Source organism: Bos javanicus, chromosome 1 (genome assembly GCF_032452875.1).
Source record: "Bos javanicus breed banteng chromosome 1, ARS-OSU_banteng_1.0, whole genome shotgun sequence".
In the NCBI taxonomy this organism is placed as follows: Eukaryota; Metazoa; Chordata; class Mammalia; order Artiodactyla; family Bovidae; genus Bos; species Bos javanicus.
The window spans coordinates 115,547,469-115,563,343 of record NC_083868.1 but is presented as its reverse complement, the minus strand read 5'-3'; positions in this window follow the sequence as shown (position 1 = coordinate 115,563,343).

Below are 15,875 nucleotides of genomic sequence, written 5' to 3'. Positions count from 1 at the left end.
CTTAGCTGTTCATGCCCATGGGCAAATCTTTAAAATTTTATTTTTAGGGTGTCTTTGAGGGTTCTTCAAAGATATCTTCCATTATCACGGATCCCAGCACAGACTCCACATGGCATGATGTCTCCTCTACTGGACTATGTATGACACCTTTCTCAGTCCCGCTTCCACATGTCCCAGACAGACTCTCCCTGCTGTGTCACTTGCCCCTCTGATGACTTTCTTATTCCTGCTCCCTCTTCAGATAACTCAAACCCAATTTTCTCTGTGGATCCTTGGAAATACGTGAGAAAGAAATAATAATCCCATTCCAGTTCAGTTCAGTTCAGTCGCTCAGTCGTGTCCAACTCTTTGCAACCCCGTGAATCTCAGCACGCCAGGCCTCCCTGTTCATCACCAACTCCCGGAGTTCACTCAGACTCACATCCATCGAGTCAGTGATGCCATCCAGCCATCTCATCCTCTGTCGTCCCCTTCTCCTCCTGCCCCCAATCCCTCCCAGCATCAGAGTCTTTTCCAAAGAGTCAACTCTTCACATGAGGTGGCCAAATTACTGGAGTTTCAGCTTTAGCATCATTCCTTCCAAAGAAATCCCAGGGCTGATCTCCTTCAGAATGGACTGGTTGGATCTCCTTGCAGTCCAAGGGACTCTCAAGAGTCTTCTCCAACACCACAGTTCAAAAGCATCAATTCTTCGGCGCTCAGCCTTTTTCACAGTCCAACTCTCACATCCATACATGTCCACAAGAAAAACCATAGCCTGAACTAGACGGACCTTTGTTGGCAAAGTAATGTCTCTGCTTTTGAATATGCTATCTAGGTTGGTCATAACTTTCCTTCCAAGGAGTAAGCATCTTTTAATTTCATGGCTACAGTCACTATCTGCAGTGATTTTGGAGCCTAAAAAAATAAAGTCTGGCACTGTTTCCACTGTTTCCCCATCTATTTGCCATGAAGTGACGGGACCAGATGCCATGATCTTCGTTTTCTGAATGTTGAGCTTTAAGCCAACTTTTTCACTCTCCACTTTCACTTTCATCAAGATTCTTGTTAGTTCCTCTTCACTTTCTGCCATAAGGGTGGTGTCATCTGCATATCTAAGGTTATTGATATTTCTCCTGGCAATCTTGATTCCAGCTTGTGTTTCTTCCAGTCCAGCATTTCTCATAATGTACTCTGCATAGAAGTTAAATAAGCAGGGTGACAATATACAGCCTTGACGTATTCCTTTTCCCATTCCAAGCCCTTAATGAACTTCAATTTATTTTATCCTCACAACACTTTTTTGAATTATTTCCACAGAAGTACAGAAAAAAATAGTTACACAACCATGAACACTCAGTAAGTGGTAGAAGTGAGATTTGAACTAAAGCAGAAGCATCTTCAGGATCTACATACCTCACTACTATGCCCCACTGAGGGAAACACCAGGGGATTTTCTTTCCCTCTTAAGTCTGTGTCTTCACTCTGTCATCTGAGGCAGCCCTAGTCCCAGTTACCTTTCCAGGCATAAGTCAGGAAACCCAACCCCGGGAGCAGGTGCTAGGCTCTGTAATGATTCCCTAGGCACCTGCTTTACCATATTTATGTGGAAAATACCACTTGCTCTCCCCTATGAGAAATAGGAGAAACCCAGGATCCTAGTGTCTCTTAAGGAATTCTCCTCGATGAACTCTCATAGGGCTCACATGGTTTTGCTTGGCTAAAGATCAAGGAACAAATCTGGGGACCTCTTACTTGTAAATCCTATTTGGATGGCCTAAAACCTGCCATTTGAACATAGGGGTCCTTGGTACCTGGCGCTTTCAGTTTTGAGATCTCAGCTGAAACTGCCAAGAAAGAAAACATCGCATTTTAACAGTCTATTAGCAAATTGCTCAGTATCATACAAACAGCTATTGCAAAGCCAGGAAGCTATTATCTGGCTTGAAAGCAATTAAATTATTAAATCTTTTTTTAATAGAAAAAATATATATTTTTTAGAGATCAAACTTAATGGGTAAAATGGCAATGAATGTGACTATATTTCTGTGGGGTGTGTATATTTGATTAGTGTCTGTTATCCTTTCTTCCTTCTTCTAACAACAACAACATGATTTTCTTCTAAGGAATTTCTCTGCACATACCTTGGGCTATGTGATTCAGGCAAGGTTTTCCCAGTTCCCATAGTCCAATGGAAAGGCATATGAACTCAATCCAGCCAATCATCAAATTTTATTCTGGGCTTACTAAACTGATTAAATCTAAATGGTAGTCAATTTTGCACCAATAGCTGATACCTACCTAAGTAAGAAGCCAAAACATAGAAAGTACAAAAAGAGAGAATGAATCATGATGGCATAATCAGAAACACAGAATCAAGTCATGTCAGATGACAAAGACCTGAAATTTTCACTTGTATTGAATTAACACATTTAGCAATCCCCATGGACTGTAGCCCATCAGGCTCCTCTGTTCATGGAATTCTCCAGGTAAGAATATTGGAGTGGGTTGCCATCCCCTTCACCAAAGGATCTTCCTGACCCATGAATCAAACCCAGATTTCCTGTACTGCAGGCAGATTCTTTACCATCTGGGCCACCAGGAAGCCTACTCAGTTTCAGTTCAGTCGCTCAGTCATGTCCAACTCTTTGTGATCCCATGAACCGCAGCATGCCAGGCCTCCCTATCCATCACCAACACCCTCAGTCCACCCAAACCCACATCCATTGAGTCGGTGATGCCATCCAACCATCTCATCCTCTGTCATCCCCTTCTCCTCCTGCCCTCAATCTTTCCCAGCATCAGGGTCTTTTCCAATGAGTCAGCTCTTCGCAGGAGGTGGCCAAAGTATTGGAGTTTCAGCTTCAACATCAGTTCTTCCAATGAACACCCAGGGCTGATCTCCTTTAAGGTGGACTGGTTGGATCTGCTTGTAATCCAAGGGACCCTCAAGAGTCTTCTCCAACAACACAGTTCAAAAGCATCAATTCTTTGGTGCTCAACTTTCTTTATAGTCCAACTCTCACATCCATACATGGCCACTGGAAAAACCATAGCCTTGACTAGACAGACCTTTCTTGGCAAAGTAATGTCTCTGCTTTTAATATACTGTCTAGGTTGGTCATAACTTTCCTTCCAAGGAGTAAGCGTCTTAATTTCATGGCTGCAGTCACCATCTCAGTGATTTTGGAGCCCAGAAAAGAAAGTCAGCCACTGTTTCCCCATCTATTTGCCATGAAGTAATGGGACCAGATGCCATGATCTTAGTTTTCTGAATGTTGAGCTTTAAGCCAACTTTTTTGCTCTCCTCTTTCACTTTAATCAAGAGGCTTTTCAGTTCCTCTTCACTTTCTGCCATAAAGGTGGTGTCATCTGCATATCTGAGGTTATTGCTGTTTCCCCCGGCAATCTTGATTCCAGCTTGTGCTTATTCCAGCCCAGTGTTTCTCTTGCTGTACTCTGCATAGAAGTTAAATAAGCAGGGTGACAATATACAGCCTTGATGTACTCCTTTTCCTATTTGGAACCAGTCTGTTCTTCCATGCCAGTTCTAACTGTTGATTCCTGACCTGCATAGAGGTTTCTCAAGAGGCAGGTCAGGTGGTCTGGTATTCCCATCTCTTTCAGAATTTTCCACAGTTTATTGTGATCCACACAGTCAAAGGCTTTGGCATAATCAATAAAGCAGAAATAGATATTTTTCTGCAACTCTCTTGCTTTTTCAATGATCCAGAGGATGTCAGCAATTTGACCTCTGGTTCCTCTGCTTTTTCTAAAACCAGCTTGAACATCTGGAAGTTCACAGTTCACATATTCCTGAAGTCTGGCTTGGAGAATTTTGAGCATTACTTTACTAGCGTGTGAGATGAGTTCAGTTGTGTGGTAGTTTGAACATTCTTTGGCATTGCCTTTCTTTGGGATTGGAATGAAAACTGACCTTTTCCAGTCCTGTGGCTACTGCTGAGTTTTCCAGATTTGCTGGCATATTGAGTGCAGCACTTTCACAGCATCATCTTTCAGGATTTGAAATAACTCAACTGGAATTCCATCACTTCCACTAGCTTTGTTCGTAGTGATGCTTCCTAAGGCCCACCTGACTTCACATTCCAGCATGTCTGGCTCTAGGTGAGTGATCACACCATCATGATTATCTGGTCCTGAAGATCATTCTTTGTACAGTTCTTCTGTGTTTAGGTCCATACCGTTTCTGTGCTTTATCGAGCCCATCTTTGCATGAAATGTTCCTTTGGTATATCTAATTTTCTTGAAGACATCTCTAGTTTTTCCCATTCTATTGTTTTCCTCTATTTCTTTGCATTGATCGCTGAGGAAGGCTTTCTTATCTCTCCTTGCTATTCTTTGGAACTCTGCATTCAATTGGGTATATCTTTCTTTTTCTCCTTTGCTTTTCTCTTCCCTTCTTTTCATAGCTATTTGTAAGGCCTCCTCAGACAGCCATTTTGCTTTTTTGCATTTCTTTTTCTTGGGGATGGTCTTGATTCCTGTCTCCTGTACAATGTCATGAACCTCCATCCATAGTTCATCAGACACTCTGTCTATCAGATCTAGTCCTTTAAATCTATTTCTTTCTCACTTCCACTGTATAGTCATAAAGGATTTGATTTAGGTCATACCTGAACGGTCTAGTAGTTTTCTCCACTTTCTTCAATCAGTCTGAATTTGGCAATAAGGAGTTTATGATCCAAGCCATAGTCAGCTCCTGATCTTGTTTTTGCTGACTGTATAGAGCTTCTCCATCTTTGGCTGCAAAGAATATAATCAATCTGATTTCGGTGTCAACCATCTGATGATGTCCATGTGTAGAGTCTTCTCTTGCGCTGTTGGAAGGGGGTGTTTGCTATGACCAGTGTGTTCTCTTGGCGAAACTCTATTAGCCTTTTCCCTGCTTCATTCTGTACTCCAAGGCCAAATTTGCCTGTTACTCCAGGTGTTTCTTGACTTCCTACTTTTGCATTCCAGACCCCCCAAAAGGACATCTTTTTTTTGAGTATTAGTTCTAGAAGGTTCTGTAGGTCTTCGTAGAACTGTTCAATTTCAGCTTCTTCAGCATTACTGTTCAGGGCATAGACTTGGATTACCATGATATTGAATGGTTTGCCTTGGAAAAGAACAGAGATCATTCTGTCGTTTTTGAGAGTGCATCCAAGTACTGCATTTATGACTCTTTTGTTGACTATGATTGCTACTTGATTTCTTCTAGGGGATTCCTGCCCACAGTAGTAGATATAATGGTCATCTGAGTTAAATTCACTCCTTCCAGTCCATCTTAGTTCACTGATTCCTAGAATGTCAATGTTCACTCTGGTCATCTCCTGTTTGACCACTTCCAAGCCAACTTTTTCACTCTCCTCTTTCACTTCCATCAAGAGGCTTTTTAGTTCCTCTTCACTTTCTGCCATAAGGGTGGTGTCATCTGCATATCTGAGGTTATTGATATATTTCTCCCAGCAATCTTCATTTTAGCTTTTGCTTCTCCCAGCCCAGCATTTCTCATGATGTACTCTGCATATAAGTTAAATAAGCAGGATGACAAAATACAGCCTTGATGTACTCCTTTCCCTATTTGGAACCAGTCTGTTGTTCCATGTCCAGTTCTAACTGTTGCTTCCTGACCTGCATATAGGTTTCTTAAGAGGCAGGTCAGGTGATCTGGTATTCCCATCTCTTTCAGAATGAAAAAGTTGGCTTAAAGCTCAACATTCAGAAAACAAAAATCATGGCATTTGGTCCCATCACTTCATGGGAAATAGATGGGGAAACAGTGGAAACAGTGTCAGTCTTTATTTTTTGGGGCTCCAAAATCATTGTAGATGGTGATTGCAGCCATGAAATTAAAAGACGCTTACTCCTTGGAAGGAAAGTTATGACTAACCTAGATAGCATATTCAAAAGCAGAGACATTACTTTGCCAACAAAGGTCCGTCTAGTCCAGGCTATGGCTTTTCCAGTGGTCATGTATGGATGTGAGAGTTGGACTATAAAGAAAGCTGAGCGCCAAAGAATTGATGCTTTTGAACTGTGGTGTTGGAGAAGACTCTTGAGAGTCCCTTGGACTGCAAGGAGATCCAATCAGTCCATCCTAAAGGAGATCAGTCCTGGGTGTTCATTGGAAGGACTGATGTTGAAGCTGAAACTCCAATACTTTGGCCACCTTGTGCAAAGAGTTGACTCATTGTTAAAAAAAAAAAAAAACAAAAAACCCTAATGCTGGGAGGGATTGGGGGCAGGAGGAGAAGGGGAAGACAGAGGATGAGATGACTGGATGGCATCACTGACTCGATGAACATGAATTTGGGTAACTCTGGGAGTTGTTGATGAACAGGGAGGCCTGGCCTGTTGCAATCACTGGGTCGCTAAGAGTCAGACACGACTGAGTGACTGAACTGAACTGAACTGAACTGAATTTGCCTTGATTCATGGACCTAACATTCCAGGTTCCTATGCAATATTGCTCTTTACAGCATTGAACCCTGCTTCCATTACCAGGCCCATTCACAACTGGGTGTTGTTTTTGCTTTGGATCCATCCCTTCATTCTGTTTGGAGTTATTTCTCCTCTGATCTCCACTAGCATATTGGGCACCTACCGACCTGGGGAGTTCATCTTTCAGTGTCCTATCTTTTTGCCTTTTCATACTGTTCATGGGATTCTCAAGGCAAGAATACTGAAGTGGTTTGCCATTTCCTTCTCCAGTGGACCACATTCTGTCAGACCTCTCCGCCATGACCCAGCCATCTTGGGTGACCCCACACGGCATGGCTTAGTTTCACTGAGTTAGACAAGGCTGTGGTCCGTGTGATCAGATTGGCTAGTTGTCTGTGACTGTAGTTTCAGTCTGTTTGCCCTCTGATCTAGGAAGCCTATCTACCGCTAAACTTGCAACTAAGAGATTAGAATCAAGTACTGTTTTCAATATTAGTGAAAGATAAACAGCTTTCACAGGGGCTGTCATAGAGTGTTGATTGATCTATCTGACCCTCCTGAAATCATATTTCACATGCAGTTGATTTCCCTGTGCCTATGCCCCAGATACCATCAATGTCGTATCTACATCTCTTTGGGAATTACATTTGTACCAAATACTGGCTTCCATCTTCAAGGACCTGAGACCCTTTGCTTGATTCAGACCATGGAAGATGTTTCTGCCCATTTGCTGATAGGTCAGAATTTCTTGGTTGTTTATGCCTCCTGGGAGCAGTCTATTTCAAATGACCATCAGGAGTTAGAAGATAAATATCCTAGTTCTTCCACAACTTATTTGAAATGATACACAACCTACCAGAGGTCCCTAGCTAGACTGAGCCACTATACTCACAGAGGTAGCCCACTCAATAATAGACTATTATCATTGGCTTCCTTTTTTATCATAACTCACCAGTTTCCACGTCCCTATTGGTTTCTTGAGATTGAAAGTGAAAGTGAAAGTCGCTCAGTCATGTCCAACTCTTTGTGACCCCGTGGACTGTACAGTCCATGGAATTCTTCAAGCCAGAAAACTGGATTGGGTAGCCTTTCCCTTCTTCAGGGGATATTCCCAACCTAGGAATTGACCCGGGGTCTCCAGCATTGCAGGCAGATTCTTTACAAACTGAGCTATCAGGGAAGCCCTTCTTGAGATTACTTCCCAAATAAACTACTTCCACTTGGGGTCTGCTTGGAGGAAATTCAGTGTAAGATATTTTGTCTTGATATATTGTCCTCCAACACACATGCATGTAAGGTAGTTGTGATTGTTCATACTATCACTCTACATAGATGGCTATCACTATCCTTGGGCCCTTAAAAACACCTCAAGTACCACCTCACCCCTGATCTATCTCACTGGGGCAGGTAAAAGGCAGAGAGGCCCTCTTTAGCTGTATTCTTTTCATTTTGGAGGCTCTTAACTACGCTATGCATTGCTGTTGTTCAGTCTTTAAGTTGTATCCGACTCTTTGCAACTCCATGGACTGCAGTGCACTAAACTCCTCTGTCCTCCACTGTCTCCCAGAGTTTACTCAAACTCATGACCATTGAGACAGTGTAGATAAAAGGACCTTATCCCAAAACAAGATCTTGTCCTAACCTAGAAAGACATCAAGACAGAGAAGTAAGACAAGTATCCCTCTTAAAGAAAGAAATCACAGACTCATCCTGAATCTCTGAAAATCGGGAAGAGACTTTCCATAAAATTTATCGTGCATTCCGGGACTATTTTTTCTAATTCTCCGGTTCTTTTTTACCTGAAATAGAACTGATGTGCAACACTATACATTTAAGATACGCAGTGTATGAATTTGGTGCATTTATATATTGTAATATGATTACCACCATAGTGTTAGTTAACACATGTCTCACATCACATAATCATCATTTCCTTTTCATGGAGAGAACAATTAAAATCTATACTCCAAGGCATTTTGAAATTTGTAATTCAGTGTTGTTGACTATAATCACCATGCTGTGCATTAGATCTCCAGGACTTATTCATCTACTAATTGCAAGTATGTATCTTTTAGATTTTTTAAGCTTTATCCTACTATTTAATTACCAGAAAGCAAGTTATCTAAGTCCTGACTAGATCCTATGATTTAGGACAATTATGAAACTCTGGGACAATTTTGAAAGTTTAAAAGAATTGTTCCAGGACAGCTGATATAAGCTGGGACTGTTTCATGTAGCCCGTGATGTATACTTACTGCAGGTAAGATCCGAGATGAAAAACAAGGAAGCAGACCTCTCCACACGTGCAAAGGTCTCAGGAGTTTCCCCAAATACCTCTGCTAATCAGGACTTGAATGTATCCCATATGACCTGGCCCTTCTTTGCCAGGTCTTACTTTCCAGAATTTTTCCGATACCAACATGATTCCCATACTGCTATCTCTTTTCTATTTTCTTCAAACAAAATGTATGTTCCCTAAGAACATAACCATGTTACCTGCCCTCAAGAACATTTTCATTTTAAAGATAATGTTTGTTCAATTATAGAATTACTAGTTAAAAAAAATACAGGTAATATGGCCAGTAAAAATTTTTAAATAATATGGAACCAATATGTGGGGACAGAGAAATTTATAGATGTTCTGCTAAAGGAAAAATTGAGCTTATAGGTTTGGGTTTCAGATATAGAAATTTTCAGTGGAGTTTCAGAGAGCTCCCTCCCCTCCTATGTGAAGGGTACTTCCTGGAGCTTCACGAGAAGTGCCTGCCCAGGATCCTCACCTCCAGCACTCAGAGGGCAGACATATGTACAGTCTGTCTACAAAGATAGTTAATATGCTGGGACTAGGCAACCCATTCCTCCCCACATTATTGTCTATGTTCTAAAATGGTCATGTTTCAGACTCATGGAGTGCCTTTCTTTTTTCCTTGACCATGATGCTGCTATCTGAGCATTCTTCACAAATTATATGCAGTAATTCTATCTCTGGGCTTCCCAAGTGACTCAAATAGTAAAGAGTCCTCTTGCCAAGCAGGAGACGTGAGTTCAATCCCTGGAGTGGGAACATTCCCTGGAGAAGGAAATGGCAACCCACTGCAGTATTCTTGCCTGAGGAATCCCATGTAGAGAGGAGCCTGATGGGTTATAGTCCATGGGGTCGCAAAGACTCAGACACCACTGAGCATGCACATACATGCTCCACACTCATGATATTGCTATAATCTCCCCTAGTTTTTTTTTTTTTTTTCTATTCAGCCAAGAAAACAGAAGCACATATCAATGTATACATACACACCTGATCTTTATGCCCTTTAGGCATAGGTTTTAAAAAACAAAGACAAATAACTTTGGCTTTCAGTCCTGCGCAATCACTCAGGTAACATTTTGAAAATTCCTAATGTGTTCTTTTGTATCTCTGAAAAAAATAACCTTTGTCCTGTGTACACAATGTATGTCTTGGGGGAAATGATACATTCTTAGCAGACGAAATTCAAAGAGGAAAAAACATGCTAATTGTTTCAGCCAGGAATTGAGTTCTGCTGGCTGCTAGTGATTGAGAACTGACTCTAGTGATATAAATCTGGGAATTTTATTCTTTGATTAAAACAAGTGCAGAAGAGGATGCTCCAGGATAGATATGGCAGCTTCATGAAATCATTAAGAGCCCAGGCTCTTATCTTTTTCCTCCACCATATGGCTTAAATTTTCCCAGGTGGCTCAGACAATAAAGAACCTGCCTTCGATGCAGGAGACCCAGATTCAATCCCTGGGTCAGGAAGATCCCCTGCAGAAGGGACTGACAACCCACTCCAGATATTCTTGCCTGGAGAATCCCCATGGATAGAGGAGCCTGGCAGGCTACAGTCCATGGGTTCACAAAGAGTCAGACAAAACTGAGCCACTAACACTTTCACTCTAAATTCTCGGGGTCAAAAGACGACTCGTGGAAAGCCACCATCTTGTTGGCATTCAAGGATGAACTAAAAGGTGGGGCCTTTTTTGAGTCTGAGATTCTTCTGATGAGCAGAGCGTGATATGGTTAAGTAAACAACCCATCTCTCTTAAGCCTTTGTCTAACATGACTGGTTTCATAGTGGGCTTCTGCTGACATTCATAGGTCTCCCATGCCCAGTCCCTGATGTCCTGCTACTTAGATGCCTAGCTGGATCCCAGGGCCAAAGCTTGTAGCTTCTGAACTCATGTGCAGGGTTTTTTTTAGCTACAGTGAGGTGCCTTCTTGATTCAGTTTCCCCTCAGCTGCTACCAGATACAGAACCTTTCCATCTTAAACATAGCCGCCTCCTTGGCAACCCACCAATCACCTGTGCTCTCAACTCACTGTCCACCCTGCAGGGAGAATGAAAGAGGCTCTGGAATTCTATGAGTCTGACCATGCCACTCTCACCTCCCAAAGGAACCAGGCAGCACCCACGGTGGTGTGGATATCCCACAGAGCAACCTCTTCTTGGATACACAACTACCAAGAAGCAGGGTAAGGCAAAAAAACACTGCCTTTGGTATTACCATCATTTACCAAACATACTGCCTTTCTCTGGGTCAAAGCTAGAAGAGGAAAGTCTGGAAATACCATCTGACTTCTTGGAAATATTAATATATTTTCCATTTTCACCTTTCTAAATACATGAACTCATAAACTTGGCACAGGTAAACCTAAAGTATCTATCTGCTGAAGGAAGATTAAAATTTATTACAAAAGGAAATCACTTATTACATTGAGAGTAAAAGAAGAAAGGAGATATTCTGCTTCTCACATGTAAATCAGATAATGCAGCAGGGAAAGTGCCTTATAAGCCAAGACATTTTCTTGAAAAATGATCTCCTAAACTTTTTTTCATCTGTTTTCTTCACACTTTTGCATTTCAGTAACCAAACTTGAAGGATCAGAGTTTTCATTCGGTGTAGAGAAAATACTCTCTGTCTCTACTAATATTTGAGAGGAGCTCAGACACACAAGAAAGGGTGAGGCACAGGGGAGACCTCATGGCTGATGGCAGAAGAAGGGGAGGTGGAGAGATAACAGAAGAGGAGAGAGAAGAGATACTGATGGACTAGAGAGCAAGGCTGTCAGACATGTTCCCAAGCCTTTTTCAAGTCCTGAGCCTTGACCATCCATACCAACCCCTGGTCTTACCAGGCAGAGGGGGCCCTGAGATTAAGCTGTACACACCACCTTGGTTTCTCTGGGGCATAAAGAGGACTTGGACAAGATTGAGAATCTGATGTGTAGTTTGGCAGTAGCTATGGCTTAGACAGAGACAGATGGCTTTATAGAAAGAGCTACAGAACAGACCACCAGATGGAGCCCAAGTGAGCATCACAACTTGGTATCAGAGGGGTCTATAGTACCATCAGGGACTGAAGTGGGCTGGGCCCCCCTTTCTTTATCCCACCTACTGGACTTTTTCCAAGTTCTCAGAAAGATAAGAGTGTGTACCACCCCTCCCCAGCCACAACTGGTACAGATTGATAAGTGGACAAGTAGCAACAGAACAGAAAGACAGCACAGCCCCAGAGAAAGGGTATGGACGTGAGGACGATGGGAGCTGAGGTAGCTGTGTCCAAGGATAGCAGTGCCTCCCTGTCTCACCCTTTATCCCAGATACTTAATCATCACCTCAGAAAAAAAGCAAAGGAGAAGAGGGGGACTTCCCTGCTAGTCCAGTGACTAAGCTCCACACTCCTAATGCAGGAGCCCAGGTTTGAATCCTGGTCAGGGAACTAGATTCCATATGTTGCAGCTAAGAGTTCACATGCTGCAACTCAAGAAGGGAAAAAAAAGAAAGAGATGACTCAAATTGAGCTTTTCTTTTTTCCAGAAAAAATTGAGTATTAATTACCTAAAGGGAGTATATATATTATATAATTGGGATAAGCTTTTAATTGGATTGGATATTTAGTCAGTTCTTTTCCCAGTCGGGGTTATCTTTGCCCATCTGAATTAAAATTTTGAATCCTATTACATTAGGATTCTCTCTCATATATATTAGACTCAAAATCCCATCCAGTCACTTGCTCCTTCAGTTCAACATCCTAGATATAAAGCAGGACTTATGCTATAATAATTCTTATTGGGCTGATTTTTAGGGAAAAAAAATGCAGGGGCTCAGGTTTGATCCCTGGTCAGGGAACTAGACCCCAAACACAACTGGTTCACATGCCTCAATTGAAAAAAATTCTGCCTCCAAATCCTCATGAGTTGCTTGATGAGATGAAGCAAGCAACAAGGAAATCCTCACAGTTAGACATTTAGCCTGAGGCTCTCCAAGCCAAGTCCTTCTTCCGTCCTTTTGTCCTGATAGCATACTCTTCTCCTAACGTATTGACATTCCTCAGTAGCAGGCTATATATGACTTAATAAGATGCATAGAACAAGCCAATCCCTGTGTTAGAGGAAAGCATAGAGAGGTACTCATATATAAATGTGCTAAGTTGCTCAGTCGTGTCCAACCCTTTGCGACCCTATGGACTGTAGTCCACCAGGCTCCTCTGTCCATGGGATTCTCCAGGCAAGAATACTAGAGTGAGTTGCCATGCCCTTCTTCAGGGGATCTTCCCAATCCAGGAAGAATTGAACCCATGTCTCTCACATCTCCTACAATCTCTTTATTGCTCTTACTAAAAACTCAGTCGATTTTGGCCCCCAAGTCCTTACAAGAGAGTGAGGGCATGACCTGTACACTAGATGGCAGTGGCTCCACCCCCTTCCTCTACTTCTAACCTTTTCTTTAAGACATAACCAGGAACCTTCCCTGAAGATTTTCATTGCTAGAGCAGCGTGGCAACACAATCCTCTGCTCACTGCCTAAAAATATTTGCCGGAAATTTGCATAAAAGTTGGGTATTGCATGTGATTTTTCTTCAATCATGAAAGACTTTCCATGAAGCAAACTTGGTGTGCACTTTTTTCCACACTTCTCAGTTGGGGTATGAGTGTTTGCATATGTGGGAGTGGGCCAGCAAGTGTGAGAAATCACTGGCTAACATTTTCCCAAAGAATCAATTATACTTAAAGACTTGAATAAAAATGTTTATTAAATTCACACAAATTTATGCTGAAGCAGGACTTCAAAGTAATGTTAATACTTGAAGTGGGCAACTTCAAGCTCAAGTCCCAAACTAGCCCACACTCTCTCCCACTGCTTCTTCCCCACCACAGCCCTCCATTCCTTAGAGACACATGCCAAGTCCATCCACTGTCGAACTTCCTCATATCTTTATATCGTAGAGATTAAAAGTTTTAGATTTCTTTGAATAGGCCCATGATCAAGCGTGAACATATTTTAAAGTGGAGATGATTTAGGGAAATTTTCTACTACTATAGTCAAATGAAGCTGAGTCAGAATTTGGGAGAGCATAAAGGCAGAGAAGGCAATGGCACCTCACTCCAGTACTCTTGCCTGGAAAATCCCATGGACCGAGGAGCCTGGTGGGCTGCCATCTATGGGGTCGCACAGAGTCGGACATGACTGAAGCGACTTAGCAGCAGCAGCATTATTATACTATACATTCAAGACAATCTGACATGCAAGTTCATGATACAAATGCTCAGAGGCAGACTTCTTGAATATTCAGATATAAATTATCCATATTTAGTGAGCTAAGTAATACCAATTAGGTTTTGAAAGAAAGATTAGAAATTATACTCAAATAAATTATGTTATTATTTGTACTTGATTGTATATATGGGTGGGTATGTGTGTGTCCACTTTCTACTCCAGAATAGAGTTTGTTCTGCAGGCTACCAGCTTGGTTAAAAAGTTTTGGAAACATGAGTGCAGTTCCAGTCATAACATTTAGACCTTCATTTCAATCCCGTAATAGTTAGCTTAAGTAACGTCTAAATATTTCTTTAAGCCACAATATCCTATTTTCAGCAATGGACTGTAAATCATACTACACTATATTTGCTTCTTTCTGCCTTGGAATAAATCCCTATGTGGAATGGTTGTGAGCTCCTTTGAGATCTGTCAGCTCCACCAAGGTATAAAGAAAGACTGGCAAAAGGAAATATGTTTGAATCCCTTTTCTGATGGAACAATTTAGAAAAAAAGAATGTTATCCATATGCTCTGCATCTGATCTCTCTTCATTCTGCTTCACACTGAGCGGAAGCACCTCTGTGCCTATTTAAAAGGCCAAGAGCTGTCTTTGAGATTCCAGTGATGTGCAATTAAGGAGAAGTTATTTCAGTTATCAACATCCAGTAACTCAACTGGCCATAGTGAAGAAAGTATAAATTCCAAAGACATTCAAAACATCTGGCTTTGGATGCTTCTCCCTTCCCATAATTGATGTGTTAGCTGTTCATGGGTGAAAGTACATACAGCTCATCTTCATGACATCTGTTTCAAGTTAGGTTAATTGATTTCCATTTGTGTGTGTGTGTGTGTGTGTGGTCTTTATTTTTTACAAAAAATATTAGAAGATACAGATCAGGGGGAAAAAGCATATTTGCAGGCAAGATTTTTAATTCCTTTTCATGCTTTGAAAGAGAGATATACAATTAATATGAAACTTTCTGGAATTTTTCACTATCAGTTCAGTTCAGTTCAGTCACTCAGTCGTGTCCGACTCTTTGCAACCCCATGAATCGCAGCACGCCAGGCCTCCCTGTCCATCACCAACTCCCGGAGTTCACTCAAACTTAGGTCCATCGAGTCAGTGATGCCATCCAGCCATCTCACCCTCTGTCATCCCCTTCTCCTCCTGCCCCCAATCCTTCCCAGCATCAGAGTCTTTTCCAATGAGTCAACTCTTCACATGAGGTGGCCAAAGTACTGGAGTTTCAGCTTTAGCATCATTCCTTCCAAAGAAATCCCAGGGCTGATCTCCTTCAGAATGGACTTGTTCGATACAGTTTATCAATTGTGAAAATTGTCTCTGAATTCATAACTGAGACTTATTGAGTGATTAGTGTGTTCTAATCACTCTGTTAAGTAATTTATACTCATTTATCTTTTTTAATCACAACAACAACCCCATAGGGTAAGCCTTTTCATAGATGTGATTTTCAAATGTGAAAATAACTTGCCTGAGGGCACAACTCTCATCTAAAGAATAGCCAGGATTCTCATGTAAGTGGTTGATACACCAATACAGTATACTAACGCATATATATGGAATTTAGAAAGATGGTAATGATAACCTTGTATACGAGACAGCAAAAGAGACACAAATGTATAGAACAGTCTTTTGGATTCTGTGGGAGAGGGAGAGGGTGGGATGATTTGGGAGAATGGCATTGAAACATGTATAATATCATATATGAAATGAATCACCAGTCCAGGTTCGATACACGATACTGGATGCTTGGGGCTGGTGCACTGGGATGACCCAGAGGGATGGTACAGGGAGGGAGGAGGGAGGGGGTTCGGGATGGGGAACACGTGTATACCTGTGATGGATTCATGTTGATGTATGGCAAAACCAATA